At 44.5% G+C, this 22,948-nt stretch overlaps 1 protein-coding gene across 1 annotated transcript in view; it reads right to left on the reverse strand.

The window, feature by feature from the left end:
* pik3cb (phosphatidylinositol-4,5-bisphosphate 3-kinase, catalytic subunit beta) overlaps positions 1-22,141 on the reverse strand; it is a 279,273-nt gene extending 257,132 nt beyond the window's left edge. Inside the window, exon 1 of the mRNA XM_055646420.1 lies at positions 21,907-22,141. The gene's annotated coding sequence lies outside the window, so the exon portion shown is untranslated. The remainder of the gene's footprint in view (positions 1-21,906) is intronic.
* Between the last annotated feature and the right edge of the window lie 807 nt (positions 22,142-22,948).

The raw sequence follows: 22,948 nt of genomic DNA on the forward strand, positions 1-22,948 counted from the left end.
TTCCCGATACCCGTACACCTGATATATCCGCATCAAAATGGTGCTACTGGCAGAGCTGTCGTTTGCACCCAAGGTTTTACCCAAACTTCCTGAATTCCTTCTGAGGAACTGTCCTCACTGCACTTGGGTTTGTACGACTGGAGTTAGCCAAAGTAATTATTTAAACCTGCCTTTGTTAATATTCTGGTAGACACAATTGCTGGGGTAACTCAGCGGGACAGGCAGCATCTCTGGAGAGAAGGAATGGGTGATGTTTCGGGCCGAGACCCTTCTTCAGACTGATTTTATTAATTTTCTGTCTGATATCAATCATAAGTCATCACGTTGTTGCACAAAATAAAAATATTGTTCCTTTATATCTTGGACAAACTTTACATTATGGTTCTTCAGGTGCATCAAATCCAGGACAAATAGACTCAGAAATAGTTGCTTTCCGAGAATTATAACTACTCTTAATTCAAATTCACACATGCACTGACTTCACAGCCCAACACCCGGACTTCCATCTGTATATATGTATATATGTATGTAGTGCCGCAGAATTGTGCACCTATCCCCCCCCCCCCCCCCCCTTCCCCCTTCTGTTTTTGTTTTTCTGTTTCTTGTTTTTTGTGCTAAATTGTATGTATGCACAAGTACAAGCAGCTTTCAGTTTCACTGTACATGTATAGTGACAATAAATGGCATATCTATATCTTCAGCCACAACACACCAGATACAGACCAGGGACAGACAAAGTGGTCAGTGGTTAGTGATGTACGTGAAGTCATCAACTACAGCAGATTGTAGAGATTACAGTATCTGACTATTTCAGGATCAGATATATGATTTTTTTTTGCTATGAGGAAATGTTTAAATGTTCATCTGGTGCAGAGAAGCTTCTCTTTCTTAACTCGTTACCATTGAATATTCCCTGAAAGTACGATCATGGCAATTTTAACACATTGCAAAAAAATACAATCTTAATGTTTATCTATTGCTTTACAATTGTTTACTTATGTTTGGTTACTTCATATATGAAGTTTGTAGGTGTATAAGAGTTGTATGTATATATATGTCTGTAGGTATTATGGGAAATTGCCTGGGGTAGTATTATTATTATTAATTAATTGATTTTTAAATATGGTAGAAGTGTTGGGGAAAAGGGGTGAGATTTAATAAGTTATTCTTCTTCTCACTCCTTTTCGAGCTTGTACAGACACAGAGTTGGACATTGGAAATTTGCTTTTTGTTCTTTTCATTGCTTGTAAATATTGATTGTAATGTCCAATTGTTTGATAATTTCGATTTTGTTACTATTAATGTCTTTACTTGTTTGGAATAAACTAAATAAATAAATAAATAAATAAATAACTGACTAACTAACTAACTAAATAAATAAATAAGTGCTGAGGGAACTCAGCAAGCCAGGCAGCATCTTTGGAGGTCATGGATAGGCAATGCTTTAGGTTGGGACTCCTCTTCAGATAGATTGTATTAGTGGGGAAAAAAGCAGGGTAAATAATGGATACGGGTGAAGGGAGACAAAAGTGTTGGAGAAACTCAGTGGGTGAGGCAGCATCTATGGAGCGAAGGAATAGGCAACGTTTTGGGTGGGGGTGGGGGAGCAGGAAGAAGAAAGTAAGAGGAGGAGCCAGGGAGCTGAGGGAGAGCTGGGAAGGGGAGGGAAGGGAAATGGAGAATTCCTCCCCTTCCAAACTTTGTCTCCCACCAGTATGAACATTGACTTCTCTAACTTCAGGTAGTTCTCACAGTCTCCTCCCCTTCGAGCTCTCCCCCTAGCCCGAAAAGTTGCCCATTTCCTTCGCTCCATAGATGCTGCCGCACCCGCTGAGTTCCTCCAGCACTTTTGTCGACCTTTGATTTTCCAGCATCTGCAGTTCCTTCTTGAACAATGGATACAGGTGGGTGAGGTTCATTGGCAGATGGGTGGACTTTGGCCAAAGATGAGAAGGAGACAAACGGCTGGAAGGGAACGGGGGAAAAAAAAATACCAGAGGCTTGAAATGCGGGGCCATAGGGACATAGGAGGGAAGGGCACGAGGGGGATGGGCAAGTGGGAAAATGGATATACATCCCAGGGATGGACAGGGAAGAGAGGGGGAGCAAAATAAATAAGAGGGATAGGGATTGTTGGTTGGTTACCAAAAATTCAATGTTCATACCATTGTGTTCAGTTTATTGTATGTTGTTCCTCCAGTTTGTGTCGACTCACTCTTGCAAAGGAGGAGGGCCAGGGCATAAGGGGCCAGTAAGGGAATGGGAAGGGGTTAGTAACCAAGCGACCCAGCTGGCCTTGGCAGTGTTTGGGTTCGCTGATGTAAAGGAGCCACATCGGGAGCACTGAATGATGTTGATAAGGTTAGAGGAGGTGCACATGGACCTCTGTCTCTTCAGCAAAGGGCTGCTGTGATGGATGCGGGGGAGGTGGTATATGTGTTACATCTCCCGCAGGTGCAGGGGTTAAATACCTGGGGACCGGAGGGTTTGGGTGTAAAGGAAAGAGTAAAGGGCCTGTCCCACTTTCGCAACCTTGGCTCGCAAATTACACGACCTCGTGGTCGCTTGAGGCGTACGGGCACCGTATGGCCGCGTGGGGGCCGGTCTCACTTAGAAGCGCGGAGTTGTGCGGGGCTGGTCCCGACATCGTGCGGGGCTCCGAAATTCCTGCAGTGACCGAGATCTCTGCGTGCCAACGGCCTGTCGGCCTGCGTACGCAGCGCCGTGATGGCGTACGTCTAGCGCGTGGCGTTGCCTGATGACGTCTCCGCCTGGCGTGGCGCTGCGTGGTGATGTCACCGCCCGACGCCGTGCGGCACCCAAATTTAGTCGGCCTGGCTACTGCCCAGCTGATTTGTAAGTATGACATAAATGACGTCACGCACGAACTTCACGCGAACTCGCTTCCAGTTGGTGACACCAAACACACGTAATCGCATGCAAGTGGGACAGGCCATTAAAGCAAGTAGTTGTACAGGAAGTGGTCCCTGAATAAGTGGAAAGAGGTGGGGGATTTTAAACCATACTTCTCTGAACTACTGATCAGTCATCAAGTACCTGTCTACTGTTAACTGAAATGTTGTGGTCACTGGGAGCAGAACAAGATAACCTGATAACCAAAGTCAAGAAATTATTTGCAAGCCCAAGTTTGTACATTCTCCCTGTGACCACGTGGGTTTTCTCTGGGTGCTCCGGTTTCCTGCCACGTTCCACAGAAGCACAGGCTTGATGGTTAATTGGCTTCTGTAAATTGTCCCCAGCATGTAGGATAGAACTGGCATATGGAGTTGACTCAGTGGGGTGGTTTCCACACTGTATCTCTCAGCTAAACTAAGCAAAAATACTCCCTATTGTGGGAAATCGATAATAAAAGAAAATGCCAGACAGAATTAGAAAGGCAGGCAAGACCAAGTCAGGAAAGAAACAGAATTAAGATATCATGTTGATCACCTTCCAACAGAACAATGCCAACCAATTGTGATTCGGGCATTTTTTGTCACGCACCTCTTAAGTAAGCTTCAACTTCCTGTGCCTGCTTCCACATAAATGTAGAGGAAACCCCCAGTTGAGAAACACCAAATTAAACATTAATTTCTAAATGCTCCAAAAATAAACACTGCCTTTTTCTCCAACTTGTTCCAAAACAAATGCCATCTAATCATGCATGGCAACCTTAAGACAATGTTAAAATGTTAGTTCAGAGGAAAATTTGCTTCAGGCAACAATTAAGCATTTAAAATTAGCTTTCAATTGTTAATATTTAAGGCTTTCTTGCAGTGAACTGATTATTTTCTCACTGTTATGCAAATATACATTCTCCCATTCCTACAAAGTAACATCACAGGAGATGCAAACTCAATTTCTCCCAAGTCTCTATAGAAATCTATCTTCAGTTGGATATGCATTGATTATATGGTTGCAGCAACATATTGAAGCAAGCACCTTATTCAGAAGCATCAAGGAAAAGATTAAAGGGCCTGTCCCACTTGCGTGTCCTTGGCACGCAAATTACCCAACCTCGTGGTCGCGTTGAGCTTATACGGTCGAGCGAAGGTCGGGCGCGATTACATGCGTACACACAGCCGTCTGGAGCGCGAGACGTCATTTGAAGATGGACACAAAACTGGAGTAACTCAGTGGGACCGGCAGCATCTCTGGAGAGAAGCAATGGGTGACGTTTCGTGTCGAGACTCTTCTTCAGTCTGAAAAGAAGGGTCTTGACCCGAAACGTCACCCATTGCTTCTCTCCAGAGATGCTGCCGGTCCCGCTGAGTTACTCCTGCTTTGCATCCATCTTCAATTATCTTGGCCCCGCTCTGGGAGTAGAAGTGGGGGCGGATCCGGACCACAACGGCCGTGAGCCCCAGGCCGAGCTCGGCGATCGTTTGCCGCTTCTGCTGCTGTTGGAGGTGAGACGTTGCGTCGCGTCAGGGTCTTGGGCCTGTCCCACTTTGGCCGTCAGTTACGTGACAGGCCGTTGGCGCGCAAAGATTTTGTTCACGGCAAGAATTTCGGAGCCCCGCGCGATGTCAGGACTGGCCCCGCACAACTCCATACCCCTCCGCGCTTCTAAGTGGGACCGGCCCCGCGCGGCCATACGGTGCCCGTACGCCTCAAGTGACCACGAGGTCGCGTAATTTGTGAGCCAAGGACACGCAAGTGGGACAAGCCCTTAACAGGCGCTCCCTCTTCTCCCCTCTGGCAATAGGTATAGAAATGTGAAAATGCACACCTCCAGATTTAGGGACAGTTGCTTCCCAGCTGTTATCAGGCAACTGAACCATCCTACCATAACCAGAGAGCAGGGCTGAACTACTATCTACCTCACGATGGAACTTTGCTGGCTTCACCTTGCACTAAACATTATTCCCTTATCATGTACTGATACACTGTAAATGGCTCGATTGTAATCATGCATTGTCTTTCTACTGATTGGATAGCATGCGACAAAAGCTTGCTATTCACTGTACCTCGGTACACGATACAATAAACTAAACTGTAAACTGAAGAAGGTTGTAAAGATGTCACAAAATAGACTTGCCATGCCTGATTTACAAGATGATTCATTTAAGACACAAATTCAATTCAGACCAAATTATAATTGAACTAAACACTGAAGGATAGACACAAAACGCTGGAGTAACTCAGCGGGACAGGCAGCATCTCTGGAGAGAAGGAATGGGTGACATTTCAGGTCAAGACCCTTTCATTGCCACTTTCATTTCACTGCACATCTCGTATGTGTATGTGACAAATAAACTTGACTTGACTTGACCCTTGCTCAGTCTGAAGAAGGGTCCCGACCCAAAATGTCACCCATTCCTTCTCTCCAGAGATGTTGCCCATCCCGCTGAGTTACTTCAGCTTTTTGTGTCTATCTTCGGCAGCATGTTCATTTAAGGAAGTTACATGAAATCATACTGTACTGAAGAGATCCTTCGACCCAAACCGTTCCTGTTCATTCAGTTTTCGATTCAAGCATAAATAAAGGGATTATTAACAGACAGTGCAACAAGAAGCTCAAACCCGCTGAACAGTGGCTATAAAAGTGTTTCATAAAAGGCCAGAGGCAAGAAGTCCCTCCCTCATTATTCTGTTTCTCTGCACCTTCCTGATGCTGCAGTAGGTGTTCAAGAAGGAGAAACATCTGAAGCACACAGATTCTATACCAATTAGGCAATATGTTGACAATAGACAATAGGTGCAGGAGTAGGCCATTTGGCCCTTCAAGCCAGCACCATCATTCAATGCTGATCATCCCCAATCAGTTCCCTGTTCCTGCCTTCTCCCCATATCCCCCGACTCCGCATTTTTAAGAGCCCTATCTAGCTCTCTCTTGAAAGCATCCAGAGAACCTGCCTCCACTGCCCTCCGAGGCAGAGAATTCCACAGACTCACCACTCTTTGTGAGAAAAAGTGTTTCCTTGTCTCCGTTCTAAGTGGCTTACTCCTTATTCTTAAACGGTGCCCCTGGTTCTGGACTCGCCCAACATCGGGAACATGTTTCCTGCCTCTAACATGTCCAATCCCTTAATAATCTTGTATGTTTCAATAAGATCCCCTCTCATCCTTCTAAACTCCAGAGTATACAAACACAGCCACTACATTCTCTCAGCATATGATAGTCCCGGCATCTAGGGAATTAACCTTGTAAACCTATGCTGCACTCCCCCAATAGCAAGAATTTCTCAAGTTAGGGGACCAAAACTGCACACAATACTCCAGGTGTGGTCTCACTAGGGCTCTGTACAACTGCAGAAGGACCTTTTTTTCCCCCTATATTCGATTCCTTGTAATAGGACAATGTAAAATTGCATTTGAGGATTAAAGTAGGGTACAGATCTGAAATGTTTTTTATCTATTCCCCTCCATGACCCACCGAGTTACTCCAACAGTTTATTTTTGCTCAAGATTCCAGCATCTGCAGTCTCTTATGTCTACACTTGAGGATATCTAGCCCATCATAAAAGTTAATTTTCCTCCACTAATTACATTGGGAATTAACATTTTAATCTTGAAACAAGGTGAAAATGAGCCACTGCATCTGTCAAACTGAAGCAAGGTTATTAGCCCAGGCAGATGGAAAAATACATTTGTGGAAGGGACTTTATCCTTCTGGGAGAGGAACTGCTTTCTAACAAAAACACAATTTTCCACTTAATTGCAAGACACCAGGATCTGCAGATGCTAGATTACCAAAATATAAATGACACAACGAACTTTGGTTGTACATTCTCCCTGTGGCCATGTGGGTTCTCTCTGGGTGCTCTGGTTTCCTCTCAAATTCCAAAGACGGACAGTTTGTGGGTTAATTTATTGAGTTAATTGTAAAATTGTAAATCAACCCTAGCATGTAGGATAGTACAGATCAGGCAGCATCTCTAGAAAACATGGATTGGTGAAGCTTCGGATGAGACCCCTTTTTCACACTTGTCCCGACCCGAAACGTCAGTCTGAAAAAGAGTCCCGACACAAAATGATACCTATCCACGTTTTCCAGAGATGATATATTACTCGCCAAGTTATTCCGCAGGGCTGCCAACATTGGGTGAGAGTTGGGAGTGAGAATTTTGCGAGAGACCAAGCCCGATGGAGGGGGGGGAGGGGGTTGGGAGGAGGGTGCCCCTCCCATTGGTGTGGAACATTTGCATTTTTCAGCTTGAAATTGTGCAATATGGTGCATACTGTAGCGAGTCTTAAAACTTACACTTGAATGCAATATATATGCTTTAAATTGGATTGGAGCATTTTTGAATGGGGGGGGAGGCTGTGCGATCACTGATCACTGGCCTTCGGGGTACCCGGTGAGGGAGTGGAGCAACCGAGTGGGGAGAGGGTGTGGAAGAAGGGTAGGAACGTTTTGAAATTTGATGTATTAAAATCATGTTTTAGTGCACTGTAGAAGTATGATTTCAATGTTTTTTGTATGAAGTATTTTTAAGAGGTAACTTTTTAAGGGATAACTTTATCCACACAAAGGGTGATGGGTGTATGGAACAAGCTACCAGAGGAGGTAGTTGAGGCAGGGACCATCCCAACATTTAATAAAAAGTTAGACTGATACATGGATAGGACAGGTTTGGAGATATGGACCAAAAGCAGGTAGTGTAGCTGGGACATGTTGGCGGTTGTGGGCAAGTTGCACCGAAGGGCCTGTTTTCACACTGTATCACTCTATGACTACATTATACCTCCACCATGCATGAATGCTTCAAAATCAAGTGATCAAGTTTTATTGCCATATACTCAAACATAGAAACATAGAAAATAGGTGCAGGAATAGGCCATTCGGCCCTTCGAGCCAGCACTGCCATTCAATATGATCATGGCTATTCATCTAAAATCAGTACCTCTTTCCTGTTTTTCCCCCCATATCCCTTGATGTCGTTAGCCCCAAGAACTAAATGTAACTCTCTCTTGAAAACATCCAGTGAATTGGCCTGCACTGCCTTCTGTGGCAGAGAATTCCACAGATTCACAACTCTCTACGTGAAGAAAGTTTGTCCTCATCTCAGTCCTAACTGCCCCCCCCCCCCCTTTATTCTTAAACTGTGACCCATGGTTCTGAACTCCCCCAACATCGGGAACATTTTTCCTGCAGTTACAGTAAATGAAAATCTAGCAGGCAAGCAGGATGCTTTCTCCAACCACCCCCATTTGAAGTCCACTACCTTCCACCGTTTCTACCCAGTGCTTGGTACTTACTTCCAGCAGCCACTGGTTGTCCTCCAGGATGCACCGAGCCGCAGCCTGATCCATGCCGGTCACCTGGGCAAATTCGACACAGAGACTCTCTCCCCCTCTCCCCTCTCTTTCCCTTAACTCTCTCCCCCTCTTTCTTCTCTCTCCCCGTCTCTCTCCCTCGCTTCCCCCCAACCTCTTTCTCCCTCCCTCCACACACTCTCCCTCTCTCTCCCCCCCTCTCTCTCTCCCCCTCCCTTTCCCTTAACTCTCTCTCCCCCTTTCTTCTCTCTCCCCGTCTCTCTCCCTCGCTTCCCCCCAACCTCTTTCTCCCTCCCTCCACACACTCTCCCCTCTCTCATCCCCCTCTCTCTCTGTCTCTCCTCCTCTTCCCCATTTCTCCCTCCTACCTCACACTTCCCCTTGCTCTCTCTCCCCTCTCTTTCTCCTCTGTCTCTATCTCTTTGCCCCCCTGGCAAACACTCATCCGCCCCGACTCCCCGCACCTGTTCCAGCCACTGGCTCTGCTCCCATCCCTCCCGCAGCCCCTGCTCTCCAACACCCGCGGACCATGCAGTTTATCCGAGTTTTTTACTTTTCGTTGATCAGAAAATTTCTCACCACTGAGCGTGAGAAATATCTGATGAGCGTGAGGGCGTGAGAGATTGTTTGAGGGCGTGAGTCTCACGCTCTAAGCCTGAGAGTTGGCAGCCCTGTATTCCGGCACTTTGTGTCTTTTAGCTGGAAGACTGTTAGCGATAGAAAGAGGACAACAGTCTTATCCTCTATGACGTGTAAATCATACAGCTCTTTCACATCTCCGAGGATTAAAACAACCTTCTTGTCAGCACCAGCAATTTTGTCTACCTTCGATTTTCCAGCATCCGCAGTTCCTTCTTTAACACTTCTCGCCAGCACCACTGGGCTGGATTACTGAAATTACATTTACAAAATGGAGAAGTGTGAACTCACAAACAGCCTTAGGCTGAAGAGTCAAGACTTCCTTCCAGAGCAAGTGTGCAATTAACAGTTATCATATCTACTGCTTCAGTTTCAAGCTGTGGGGGGGGGGGGGGGGGGGGGGGGGGGGAAGGGGGATGTGGGCTCTCCAAGGAGTGTGTGGTAAAGATAGGAGAGGAGGCCACAATAATATTTATTGAAGTTCTATGCAGTATGTATAAATTAGACTGGAGTTCAGGGTGGGGACGAAAGGAAATACATTTCACTGAAGGGGCCCCACGCAAAAAGACAGTTTGGTAATCGCACATTCACGTCATAACCTTTCAGAAGAATTTTAGGAATCTCTATTATCTCCATTAGAGACAGTCACACTGTTTATCCAAACTGTGCATTGCAAGCAGTCAAAATAGCACGTTTTCATCCAAACTTGTCATGCACCATCCAGCAGATGCAATTTCAATAGTTTACATCATCCTGAAGGTTATCAGGAAGAGCAGCAACTCACACTGCAATTAGCACCCCTATCCTCAAAAGCTTTTCATAGCATTAGAAAATAGGTGCAGGAGCAGACCATTCGGCCCTTCGAGTCAGCACCACCTTTCAACATGATCATCCTAGATCAGTACCCCTGTTCCTGCTTTCTCCCCATACCCCTCGATTCCGTTAGCCCTAAGAGATATATTAAACTCTCTCTTGAAAACACCCAGTGAATTGGCCTCCACTGCCTTCTGTGGCAAAGAATTCCACTCAGTGGCAGAGAATTCACTGCCAATCAACTAAACTGAAGTACTCTCCATCCATACCATTTTGAAAGGACAGCAGGATAAATGTCTTTGTGCAGCAGACTGTGAGTCCTCGTTCTTTCAGTAAAATGCAAGTTATATTGATAAACTGGAGAGACAATGATGAACAAACAAAATAAAGTGCTAGAGTAACGCAGTGGGTCAAGCAAGATCATGGAGGGTAGACGCAAAAAGCTGGAGTAACTCAGCGGGTCAGGCATTTGTGATTAAACTAATTTTTGTTTGCATAGGAACTCGACTCCAGAAAAAAGGCTGCAACAAAATAGCACAGTTGAGTGTCCAGAATAAGTCATAGGAGCTGAATTTGGCCATTTGACCAAATTTGGCCATGCAGCCTGACTCCACCACTTTGAGTTACTCCACCACTTTGTGTTTTGCTCAAGATTTCAACATCGGCAGTTCCTTGTGTCACAAGTAGGACATGCCAGGAACAACAGAGATGGTATCATTATCAACGTCTTCAAAAGGTTCAAGGCACATCCAACCGCATTGACTACAGAGGGCTCTCTGCATAGCCTGGCACATGGAATGTCACCACTATGGTCACCATCCAACAGCAGACTCCCAAACAGACCACACATCTATGCACTGGTTCACTAACAGTGTGGCAGAGTTGATCTCATTCCCACATGCAGTCCCCACAACATTTTTCACCTTATTCAAAGGTCATTGAATTTGACACCGTGGCTACTATTTTTCTTTACAACTATTTAGTATAGAGATACAGTGTGGAGACATGCCCCCTCGGCCCACCGAGTCAACACCGACCATTGACAAGGCATACATACACTACATGCTAGTGGCAATTATTCAGAGGCCAATTAACCAAGAAACCTGTGTTTAAGAAGGAACTGCAGTTGCTGGAAAATCGAAGGTACACAAAAATGCTGGGGAAACTCAGCGGGTGCAGCAGCATCTATGGAGCGAAGGAAATAGGCAACGTTTCGGGCCGAACCCCAAGGAAATAGGCAACGTTTCGGGCCGAAACCCTTTGGGTTTCGGTCCGAAACGTTGCCTATTTCCTTCGCTCCATAGATGCTGCTGCACCCGCTGAGTTTTTCCAGCATTTTTGTGCACCAAGAAACCTGCATGTTTTTCGAATGTGGGAGGAAACAGGAGCACACAGAGAAACCAACGCAGTCTCAGGGAGAACGTGCAAACTCTGCACAGACAGCACCCATAGTCAGAATCGAGTCCGGGTCATTGGCGCTGTAAGGCAGCAACTACCACCCTATTTACTATTACTGAAGAAATTGAACAAAGTCCTTACATCCATAACTAAATATCCCTAGTTCCTGTCAGCTGAACATGGTGTATGAATTTAGAAAAGTGAAAAAGTTACACACAAGTTCACTTTTGTAAATCCAAAAAATTAGCTACTGTGAACAATCATTCCTATCTGATCAGTCAACGTTTAAAATCTGAATTTGCCAAGCCATGTAATCCTCCTCCTGCAGATTACTGGCGTTGAAGAAAGACTCACAAGGACATAGTTTGTCAACAAGATGCATTACATCAATAATCACAAGACTTTATTTTTAATTCCTTTGGTATGCAGATCAAAACGAGGTGCTAAAGCCAACAGAATTCTTGGATAGAATGGCTTATTCAAAGCCTGCAAATGAAAGACTCAGTGTGGTATGACGATGTTTTTAAGCATCTAACTTCTGGCACTAACTTCCAAATTTGACCAGCTGATAATGAATCAGCAACTTTCATTTCCAGTAACAACACACGACATATCCCATTGCCGTGACATCTGTGTCAGTACAAGCCACACACATTTGTTTCATAAGAACAAGAGAAATGGGGCAGAAGTAAACCATTCACAGACACCCCTATCTCCCCCTTCCCAAGCCTCTCTCTACCATACAACTGCACCAATTTTATGTCCTTGCCCAATCTATACACCTTCCTGCTCAGTTTCATGTTAGTTACAAGCTAGGATTCAAAAGGACACCACCCAGCTGGGGTAACTCAGTGGGACAAGCAGCATCCCTGGAGCAGATGCATAAGTGACATTACGGGTTTGGGCCCCTTCTTCAGAGTCAAGTCAAGTCAAATATCCTTTATGGTCATTCAGACTTTTCAGTCTGAACGAAATGTCATGCCTTGCAGTCATAGCATAGAATAAGATACCAATACACACGATAAACACAGATCTAACATCCACCACAGTGAGTTCACCAGCCACCTCCTAACTGCGATTGGAGTAAAAAGTCTTAAAGTCCTTGTCTCTTCCCTCCTTGTTCTCCCTCTGCGTTGAGGCGATCCAGGCCTCCGATGTTCTGACCCCACCGGGTGATGGTAAGTAAGTCCCACGGCTGAATCCGAGCTCCGCGAACGGGCCGATTCAAACTCCGCGGCCCAGGGCAGTCGAAGGGTAGAACGCTGGCATATGTTGGAGACGGGGGAAGGTGGTCATCCCCAGGAGGAGAGGATTCCTTCCCATAGAAAGGGTGTGGAGGCAGAAACATCATGCTGGGCATGGTGAATGATATATCCAGTCTGCTCAGCCAAATTATCTATAGTGGTTGTGGATAGAAACATAGAAATTAGGTGCAGGAGTAGGCCATTCGGCCCTTCGAGCCTGCACCGCCATTCTATATGATCATGGCTGATCATCCAACTCAGTATCCCGTACCTGTCTTCTCTCCATACCCTCTGATCCCCTTAGCCACAAGGGCCACATCTAACTCCCTCTTAAATATAGCCAATGAACTGGCCTCGACTACCTTCTGTGGCAGAGAGTTCCAGAGATTCACCACTCTCTGTGTGAAAAAAGTTCTCCTCACCTCGGTTTTAAAGGATTTCCCCCTTATCCTTAAGCTGTGACCCCTTGTCCTGGAGTTCCCCAACATCGGGAGCAATCTTCCTGCATCTAGCCTGTCCAACCCCTTAAGAATTTTGTAAGTTTCTATAAGATCCCCCCTCAATCTCCTAAATTCTAGAGAGTATAAACCTAGTTGGGGACACGCATTGACCACAGCAGTACCTCATTAATCACAGTGTGACCACCCGTAACAATGTATTTATTCCCGCACTCACTCTTCTATCTGATAATCCTTACTCGCAGGCTTAGGAATCGGGGGAGTTTCTAAACTTTATATCAAGTGTACCAATTTTTTTTTTTTTTTTTTGTTTGTTTTTTGTTTTGTTTATTTTATTAGAAGTTAATACAGTACAAAATAGTACAGTGGAACCTAATTTTAGGTGCCAACTATGTAATACCGTAATCCATTCTATGTACAACCCCTAGTTTTATATTATGAGAAGGAAAAGTGTAGCACTTTAACACTCACTAAATGGAAAATTACATTAGACACCGATGAAAAATTCTTCCACATTATATTCCTCTCACTGGCTTCACATCTGCTGAGAATTAGAATGGAGATATTTGATATTTTAAAAAGCAATTTAATTTAAATTGAATTAAAATTGGCTGCCTCATGCCAGTTCAAGCTTTCATAAACTTTAATTGTCCATGCTTGGAGAGAGATAAATGAGGAGCCTTTGAGAGAATGATCAGATATCTTTCTCAGTGTATTTAGATGCATCAAGTTCTGAATCACACTCATTGATGGACTGAAATACTGCGGGATTGTTTCATTGGCTCTATCTTGATTTCGGCCCTAGGTCGAATATTGGTGTGTAAGGTTGGTCACTCATTATAGGAACGGCACAACTGTGGGAGAGGATGCAGAGCAGATTCGCAAGGGTGTTTCCAAGACAGGAATATCATAGCCATGAAGAAAGTTTGGATAAACGGAGTACAGGAGACATTACAGTTGATGGAACGCAGCAGGTCAGGCAGCATCTGGGGAGAGGATGGATAGGTAATAAGGAATAAGAGTAGAATTAGGCCATTCGACCCATCAAGTCTACTCCGCTATTCACCCATGGCTCCTAACCCCATTCTCCTGCTTTCTCCCCATAACCTCGGACACCTGTACTAATCAAGAATCAGGAGACATTTCAAGGTCGGGACCCTCCGTCAGACTTCACCAATGATCAATGGTATTGAAAATTCAAGTTTTGATTTAAACATTTTTTTTTTAAAATTGAAATTGAGAGTGGCACTGTGGCGCAGTGGTAGAGTTGCTGCCTTACTGCGCTTGCAGCTCCAAAGATCCAGGTTCGATCCCGACTACAGGTGCTGCCTGTATGGAGTTTGCGCCTTCTCCCCGTGACCTGCGTGGGTTTTCTCCGAGATCTTCGGTTTCCTCCCACACTCCAAAGACGCACAGGTTTGTAGATTAATTTGCTTGGTATAAGTGTAAATTGTCCTTAGTGCGTGTAAGGTAATGTTAATGTGCAGGGATCGCTGGTCGGCGCAGGCTTGGTATTTAGTACTTAGTATTTAAGAGCACACGTCCCATCTCCCCCATGTTCATCCGCAACCAATGTTGTTGAAAATTCAAGTTTTGTTTATAAGAAAATAGATAATTTCTTATGTAGATAGACAACATTCACATTGTTCTTTCCAACACCACAGCAAATTAGTTTCTGATGGCTTACATCATATATTAAAAAATACCAGACTGAAAGATATTAACTATGATTCATAGTCTGCAAAAACAAATATCAGCTGCGCTGTAACAACTAGATTCTATAGATGCACCATAGAGAGCATTTTATCGAGATGCATCAGCATGGTTTACAAACAGATCTATTCAGGGTGGCAAGAAATTTGGCGAAATGTGGATGCTGCCTAGATCAACATATAACCATATAACAATTACAGCAGGAAACAGGCCATCTCGGCCCTACAAGTCCATGCCAAACATCTTTTTTCCCTTAGTCCCACCTGCCGGCACTCATACCATAACCCTCCATTCCCTTGTCATCCATATGCCTATCCAATTTATTTTTAAATGATACCAACGAACCTGCCTCCACCACTTCTACTGCAAGCTCATTCCACACCGCTACCACTCTCGGAGTAAAGAAGTTCCCCCTCATGTTACCCCTAAACTTCTGTCCCTTCGGCCTGAAACGTTGCACATTAGCTGGATAATTCACCCTCCTCTATTTTTGCTACTTGATCATAACTTTAAACACCACCAAACAAGTCACAGCATATCCGGAATTCCTTCCATTCAAGGAGTCCATTAGTGTCCTCTCAGTGTCACCTGGTCCAATATCATGTTGAGAACAGTAAAGCATTCCCCCTTCCATTGACTCCATCTACACCACGCTGCCTCGGCAAGAGCACCAAAGGACGAGCCTCACCCCGATCACTCCCTCGTCCCCCCTCTCACATCTGGCACGAAGCACAGAAGTGTGAAAATGCACGCCTCTAAATTCAGAGACAGTTGTTTTCAGGCAACTAAACCATTCTACCAACAACTAAACAGCCGTCCTGAGCTACTATCAACATCATCGAAGACCCTCCGACTATCTTTAATCGGACTTTACCTTGCACTAAACATTCTTCCCTGAATCATGTATCTATACATTGTGGACCGCTCGATTGTAATCACATATAGTCTTTCCGTTGACTGGATAGCATGCAAGAAAAGGTTTTCCCATTGTACCCCAATGTGACAATAAACTAAACTGTCCCCATAGTAAATATAAACAACTTAACCATGTGTCCTACAACAATGATAAGATTAAAAGATTGACAAGCAGAGAACAAGTTTAGATCAACTGGAGTAACTCAGTGGGTCAGGCAGCATCTGTGGAGAAAATGAATCAGTGACGTTTCGGGTCGAGGCTCTTTCTCAGAACGAGAGTCAGGGGAAAGGGGAACAAGAAATATAGACGGTACTTAGGACAAATGAATGGAAGATATGCAAAAAGCAATAATAATCATGGAAATGTGGAGCCCACAATGGTCCATTGTTGGCTGTGGGATAGAAACATAGAAAATAGGTGCAGGAGTAGGCCATTCGGCCCTTCGAGCCTGCACCGCCATTCAATATAATCATGGCTGATCATCCAACTCAGTATCCTGTACCTGCCTTCTCTCCATACCCCCTGATCCCTTTAGCCACAAGGGCTACATCTAACTCCCTCTTAAATATAGCCAATGAACTGGCCTCAACTACCCTCTGTGGCAGAGAGTTTCCAGAGATTCACCACTCTCTGTGTGAAAAAAGTTCTTCTCATCTCGGTTTTAAAGGATTTCCCCTTTATCCTTAAACCGTGACCCCTTGTCCTGGACGTCCCCAACATCGGGAACAATCTTCCTGCATCTAGCCTGTCCAACCCCTTAAGAATTTTGTAAGTTTCTATAAGATCCCCCCCTCAATCTCCTAAATTCTAGCGAGTACAAACCGAGTCTATCCGGTCTTTCTTCATTGAGTCTTTCTTCAATGAGTGATGCAGGACGATGGTAAAAACTAGGGTGGGAGAGGGCCAGAGAGAGAGGGTAATGATGCCCACCATGTTGAATTGTTTACCATCGCTCATTTGTAATCTGTACCCTTAGAAACAAGTTGCCGGAAATTGTGTCTGTACTATAAAAGTGGAACTAAAACAAAAGCGTTCTCAATGTCAACATGGCCCGCTACAAAATTGTATTTACCCTTCCATTGTTAGATCAAGCTCGTCAATTTATTTCCACAGAGTCTATAAATCAGTAGGTCATTGACTCACAAAAACAAAAATAGTAATAACTAGTTGCAATATTTGTTTATGACCTATATACTGTTCTAATAAATGATTTAATATATTCCTAAACTCCGTGTCTATTATTTATGAAGACTGTGGACTGTAATCAAAAAAGCCACAACTTTAGCTTTGTTTAGTTACGAGATACAGCGCAGAAACACGCTCTTCAGCCTATCGATTCCGCATCAACCAGCGACCCCCGCACATTATCACTATCCTACACACTATCCTTACAGCACCGCCCCGCGCGGCTTGGAATGGCCGCGGGACTCTGCGAGCGCACGCCGGGGGCTCCAACATCAAGACCCGGTGTGCGACCTTGCACCACCCGGCATGGCTTTAATGGCCGCGGGACAATCGCCATCGCCAGCCGGGGGCTTTGACTTTGACTCTGACATCGGGGGGTGAGAGTGCAGTGGAGAGATAAGTTTTTTTGGCCTTCCATCACAGCGATGTGATGGATGTTTATGTAAATTATGTTGTGTTGTTGTGTCTTGGGTCTATTGGTTTGTAAGGTATGGCTGCAGAAACGTCATTTCGTTTGGACCTCAAGGGGTCCAAATGACAAATAAATTGAATCTTGAATCTTGATCTTGAATCTTGAATAGGGACATTTTACATTTATACCAAGACAATTAACCTACAAACCTGCACGTCTTTAGAGTGTGGGGGGGAAAAACCAAAGATCTTGGAGAAAACCCATGCAGGTCACGGGAAGAACGTTCAAACTCTGCACAGACAGCACCTGTAGTCAGGAAGTACACCCAACTCTACCGCTGTGCCGCCCCTTGTGAAATAATAAAAAAGAAAAACATGCAAAAGTCTTAAATGAGGAGAAAACAAAAGGAGAAATAAATCAGACAATGGTAAATATTAGCAGACAGATACAGAGTATTTGCGCAAAATCTATAGAAGAGAAACAGAGATATATTAGTTACATTGGCCAATTTAGAGTGGCACAGTGAGTGGTGCAGCAGGAGAACAGAGATCGACCCTGACTAGGGCTGCTGCCTGTACGGAGTTTGTACATTCTCCCTGTGACCGAGTGGGCATTCTCCGAGTGTGCCGATTTCCTTCGACGTTCCAAAGACGTGCAGATTTGTAAGTGGATTGGCTTCTGTTAATTGCCCATAGTGCGTAGGATAGAATGAGTGCAGGGTGATCATTGATCGGCATGGAGTCGGTAGGCCTAATGGCCTGTGTCCACGCTGTATCTCTAACCTATACACGGTTTTCTTGAGAAATAAGTTTCAGCCAAGCAACGACATTGGCCTGCCGTTCTCCGAAGTAATGCCAATGCATCTAATAGCTAGAAAATTCCCACTGCTGAACTAGAGTTAAGTAATTTTCCAAGTCAACTTGGGGAAAGGGTTGTATGCATGCTTTCATCTCCATTAAAACAAACCAACCATTTTATTTCCTTTCCCAAGATATGGTTCCAAGATGTTGACTTACGAATGTAGGAAAATCAAACTTTTCCAACTCAGAATAAAACTAGGATTGATTAAATGAAAAAATTGGAATTACAAGTGTTATTTCTTCCCACATGGATGCTGTCCAGTGTTAGCTCTTGCATTCAATGGCATTGCCCTGGGGATCTCCAGCAATGATATTCAGAGGGTAATCAAGACACCCTTGAGTGGATTGTCCTCCAACAATTTACAAACATTCCCCTGGTTCATTCCTGTTGGATTTAAATAAATATCTGAATGTGTTCATAATACTTATCAGTTCATAATTAATAGGAGCAGAATTAGGCCATTCGGCCCATCAAATCTGCTCCACCATTCAATCATGGATGATCTATCTTTCCCTCTAAACCCCATTCTCCTGCATTCACCCCATAACCCGACACCCGTACTGATCAAGAATTTATCTTTGCTTTAAAAATATCCATCGACTTGGCTTTCACAGCCTCACCAGCCTCTGACTAACGAAATTCATCCTCATCTCCTTCCTAAAGTAAGGTATTTTTATTCTGAGGTAGACAAAAGTGCTGGAGAAACTCAGCGGGTGCAGCAGCATCCATGGAGCGAAGGAAATAGGTAACGTTTCATCCCGAAACCCGAAACGTTGCCTATTTCCTTCGCTCCATAGATGCTGCCGCACCCGCTGAGTTTCTCCAGCACTTTTGTGTACCTTCAATTTTCCAGCATCTGCAGTTCCTTCTTAACCATCCTTTTATTCTGAGGCAAGATTCTCCTACTAGTGGAAAAATCCTCTCCACATCCACTCTATTCAGGCCTTTCACTGTTCGGTAAGTTTCAATTACTTGGTGCTTGCTATTTAATTTGTTCATGTCAAGCTTTCAATGGTTCATCTCCAAGTTTGGAATGTTTCTCCACAATCAAAAACAAAATCCACACACAAGGATGTCATTTCTTGACTAATGAAAATCATAATCTTACTCGGGTCTCACAGTTGTGGAAATTCAGAGTTCAGATGTGCTCAGGTCATATAGCTTGATTAAGGATACTGGTTCATCCTGAATCAATTCTGCAACCAAGAAGGGTCCTGTTTTACTAACGTGAATTAAGCAAAGATAAGCATTAGAGTTCAATGATATCAACAGTTGAATGTTGAAGTATACATTTTGCTGCTTAAATTACTGGAAACTCTGCAAAACCAGGGGTGATGTTACACCATCAATACATTTATAGAACTTAAATGAAGAAAAATGTCCACAAAATGAATCCTGCTCACTGTCATCAGCAAGTCAGATGATTTTGAGATCATGTACCACTCCAGAGAACACAACAACAGAGGCAGGATGAGTAATCTTTCACATTCTAACCTCTTAGGTGGATTTCCAAAAAATAGATTCCGAAGCAATATTTTGACAGAATGCAAATGGGTATAATTGATCAAGATTCTACTCAGCCAACATAATTTAAAGCATATTAACAAGACATCTATACCTTGCTGTTTTTGAAACTTTCCTTTTGGCAAAATGGCATGACTTTATATTTTGTGGCTTAACTCCCAAAGTTACTTCTGCGATTTTAATGTAGAAATCTCAGGACTACAAATATACCTAACACCATTTTTTTTTTTTTAAAGTACCAAAGCCAGTTTAGAACATCCACAATCAATTTTCAATGAATTGTCTCCACTTTTACTTCAGAACCTACAGCTGGAATGCCACAATTAAACATAGTGCTTTTCATCACAGTCATAGAATTGGGGGTGCAATATCACAGAATGTAGACACAAGATACTTTCTAGTCTGAAGAAGGGTATCGACCCGAAACATCACCCAGTCCGTCTCTCCAGAGATGCTGCTTGTTCCGCTGAAACGCCAGCATTTTGGGTCTATCTTCGATTTAAACCAGCATCTGCAGGTCCTTCCTACACATTATATATTGGACAGGTACATGGATAGAACTGGATTCGAGGGATATGGCCCAAATGCAGGCAAGTGGGACTAGTGTGGATGGGACATGTTGGTCGATGTGGGCAAATTGGGCTAAAGGGCCCGTTTCCACATTGCATGACTCTATACAGAGGATGCGTAGGAAGGAACTGCAGATATTGGTTTAAACCGAAGATGGGCACAAAAAGCTGGAGCAACTCAGCGGATCAGACAGCATCGCTGGAGAAAACGTCACCTATAGGGTGCTTTCACGAAAGGTCACTGGAGCGTAGATCCGCACCCACGTGACCGAAAATCTCAAGTGGAGGACATGCTAGACATCCGGTACATGTTAGTGGAGGGGAAAACACACACTTTCCCACCCGTTAAAAACATAGAAAACGGCCAGGTTTTGATCTGCAATTTACTGTGCCAGTCGGGGTGACCGTGAGGCACAGCTACCTAGATTTACAGTAAAAAAAAAAGATAGAAACTAAGGTAAATTAAAGAGGGAGCTGAAGGTGCCAATCCAGCGGAAGTGAACAGCGGACATTTGCCGTGGAGATTTAAAGGTCCAAAATATCGGGAATTATCGCGTTTGCTCGCTGAATTTCATCAAAAGTAAGGCATTATTGACTTAACATGTCTAGCATGTCCTCCACTTGAGATTTTCGGTCACGTGGGTGCGGATCTACGCTCCAGTGACCTTTCGTGAAATCACCCTATTCCTTTTCTCCAGAGATTAGATGCTGTCTGACCTCCCCAGTTACTCCAGTTTTTTGTATCACAAGGTCATAAGCGTTAGCCATTCGGCCCATCAAGTCTACGCTGCCATTTAATTGTGTCTGTGTTCCATCTTCAATTTGTTGTCTATCTTCTACACAGAGGATGTTGGAATCTTGAGCAGAATACAAAGTGCTGGAGGATCTCAGTGAGTCAGGCAGCAGCTATGGAGAGAAATGGTCAGATGACCATTACAGAGCGACTTGCCAAAACAGTAGCGCTCTCAATCTTCGCCCAGTGCAGCCTCCAGCCTGATTTCGCAAGCTTAACATCGCTGGGATTTAGACTGAGCGCCGGGTCCCATTTCCTTTCTCTTGTGACTGGCCTGAAATGACATCAGACTGTGTGGACGAGACGCGAATCGCCAACTCCACTCGCGGCACTAACGTGAAAGCGAATCGCAGGCAGACTTGTATTGTCAACTGTGTGCAATGGACCCCCCGTGTTTCCCAAACCCACTGCCGAGCGCTGGCGAAACTTAGTTACACCAAAGCAGTAAACAAAAAAGTACAAAAAACAAACCCCAAATCGATGATAACATAAAAATAGAAACCTTAGCTGAGCAAAAGGGAGAATGGAAACACTAGATGCACGATACAATTAGACAGGTACATGGACAGGACAAGTTTAGAGGGATAGGGCCAAACGCTGGCAGGTGGGACTAGTGTAGATGGGGCAGGTAGGTCGGTATGGGCCGAAGGGCCTGTGTCCACGCTGTATGACTGTACCACTCTGTGACTACACATGGGATGTTGAACAAAACACAGCCTCTCTTGACCAGGTTCCATAGAGCCTTTGAGACACGCAGCATTTTGAGGCAGACAGCCATTTGTCCCCATGAAAGCCGGCACCGAGAGACTCGCCGATTATTATTATTATATAGACACTGGGAGCTACAAAGCCCCAGCCAGCGGTCCGGCCACCACCCAACCCAGCCCAGCCCTGAACGCAGCTTCAGCCGTTGCATCTACCTGCAGAGTCCCCGTCTCACTCAGCCCCCATCCTAACGCTCGCAACCCCACTCACAACTCTGGAATGAAAACACAAACACCGCAACAAAGTCCACCTATGAGAACAGGAGCACCATAAACTCCAGCACTGCAACACACACCACTCATAATACAACTGATCAATTCCACCCACAGGACAACACCTTGTTTAAAACAAACAAACACACACACACCCTGAAACTGAACAGCAAGACAATACCTTTCGAAGAGACGATTGTCCGTGTGGCTCCGAGATGAATCAGTGGTGGTTTAATCAATCCAATTCTTCTCAACAGCCTTGCCGCTACTTTCAAGTCAAAGCCCCTTTAATTTCCCTCTCTGCGTCTTTTGATCTCCAATCGGCCTGTCCACCACTGTGTGTGTGTGTTGTGTGGGTTTTGTTATCTCGGCGCTGTAACCTTTTCCTGCTGTTTGAACGATAACTTCTGACGGGGTTGGTCCACAACAGCCTTGCCGGTCAAAGCCCCTTTAATTTCCCTCTCTGCGTCTTTTGATCTCCAATCGGCCTGTCCACCACTGTGTGTGTGTTGTGTGGGTTTTGTTATCTCGGCGCTGTAACCTTTTCCTGCTGTTTGAACGATAACTTCTGACGGGGTTGGTCACAGGCTGGGCAAACCAGCCAACCAACTAACTAACACCCGGCTGTCGAGAACACAAACTCCGATTCAAAGTGCAAACCAGGAAAATCAGTCGCGATTTCACCCGGAAATGCACTTGCACAGGGCCCTCCTTCGGTAGAACTAGTAATTTCTTTTTTTTTATAAACCAATTCAATAATGAGTTGCACCATAAAGTTACACTGCGAAGCGGATTACTTCACCTGTATTCTACACGGTTCCCTTTTCCTGGAAAGCGAAAGCGTTCATAATATTTACAATATATGCAAGATTAAATGTTAACATGTTTTTAGCATGTCTAATGAGAATAAAATATTTGTTGTCTTTCATTTTCGGAGTCATGTACAGTTCTGGTTATCTGACATAATGGCACAGTGGTGCAGCGGTCGAGTTGCTTGCCTTATTACGGTTCGATTCTGATACCAGGTGCTGTTTGTGCGGAGTTTGCACCTTCTCCCTGTGACTGCGTGGGTTTTCTCCAGATGCCCCGGTTTCCTTCCACACTCCAATATTGCGCAGGTTAAATGGCTTTGTAAATTGTATTTTTAACATTTGTAACTTGTTCCCAGTGTGTATGTAGAATAGTGTTAGTGTGTGGGGTGATCGCTGGTCGGCACGGACTCA

This window comes from Leucoraja erinacea, chromosome 14, assembly GCF_028641065.1.
Source record: "Leucoraja erinacea ecotype New England chromosome 14, Leri_hhj_1, whole genome shotgun sequence".
NCBI classification, from domain to species: Eukaryota; Metazoa; Chordata; class Chondrichthyes; order Rajiformes; family Rajidae; genus Leucoraja; species Leucoraja erinaceus.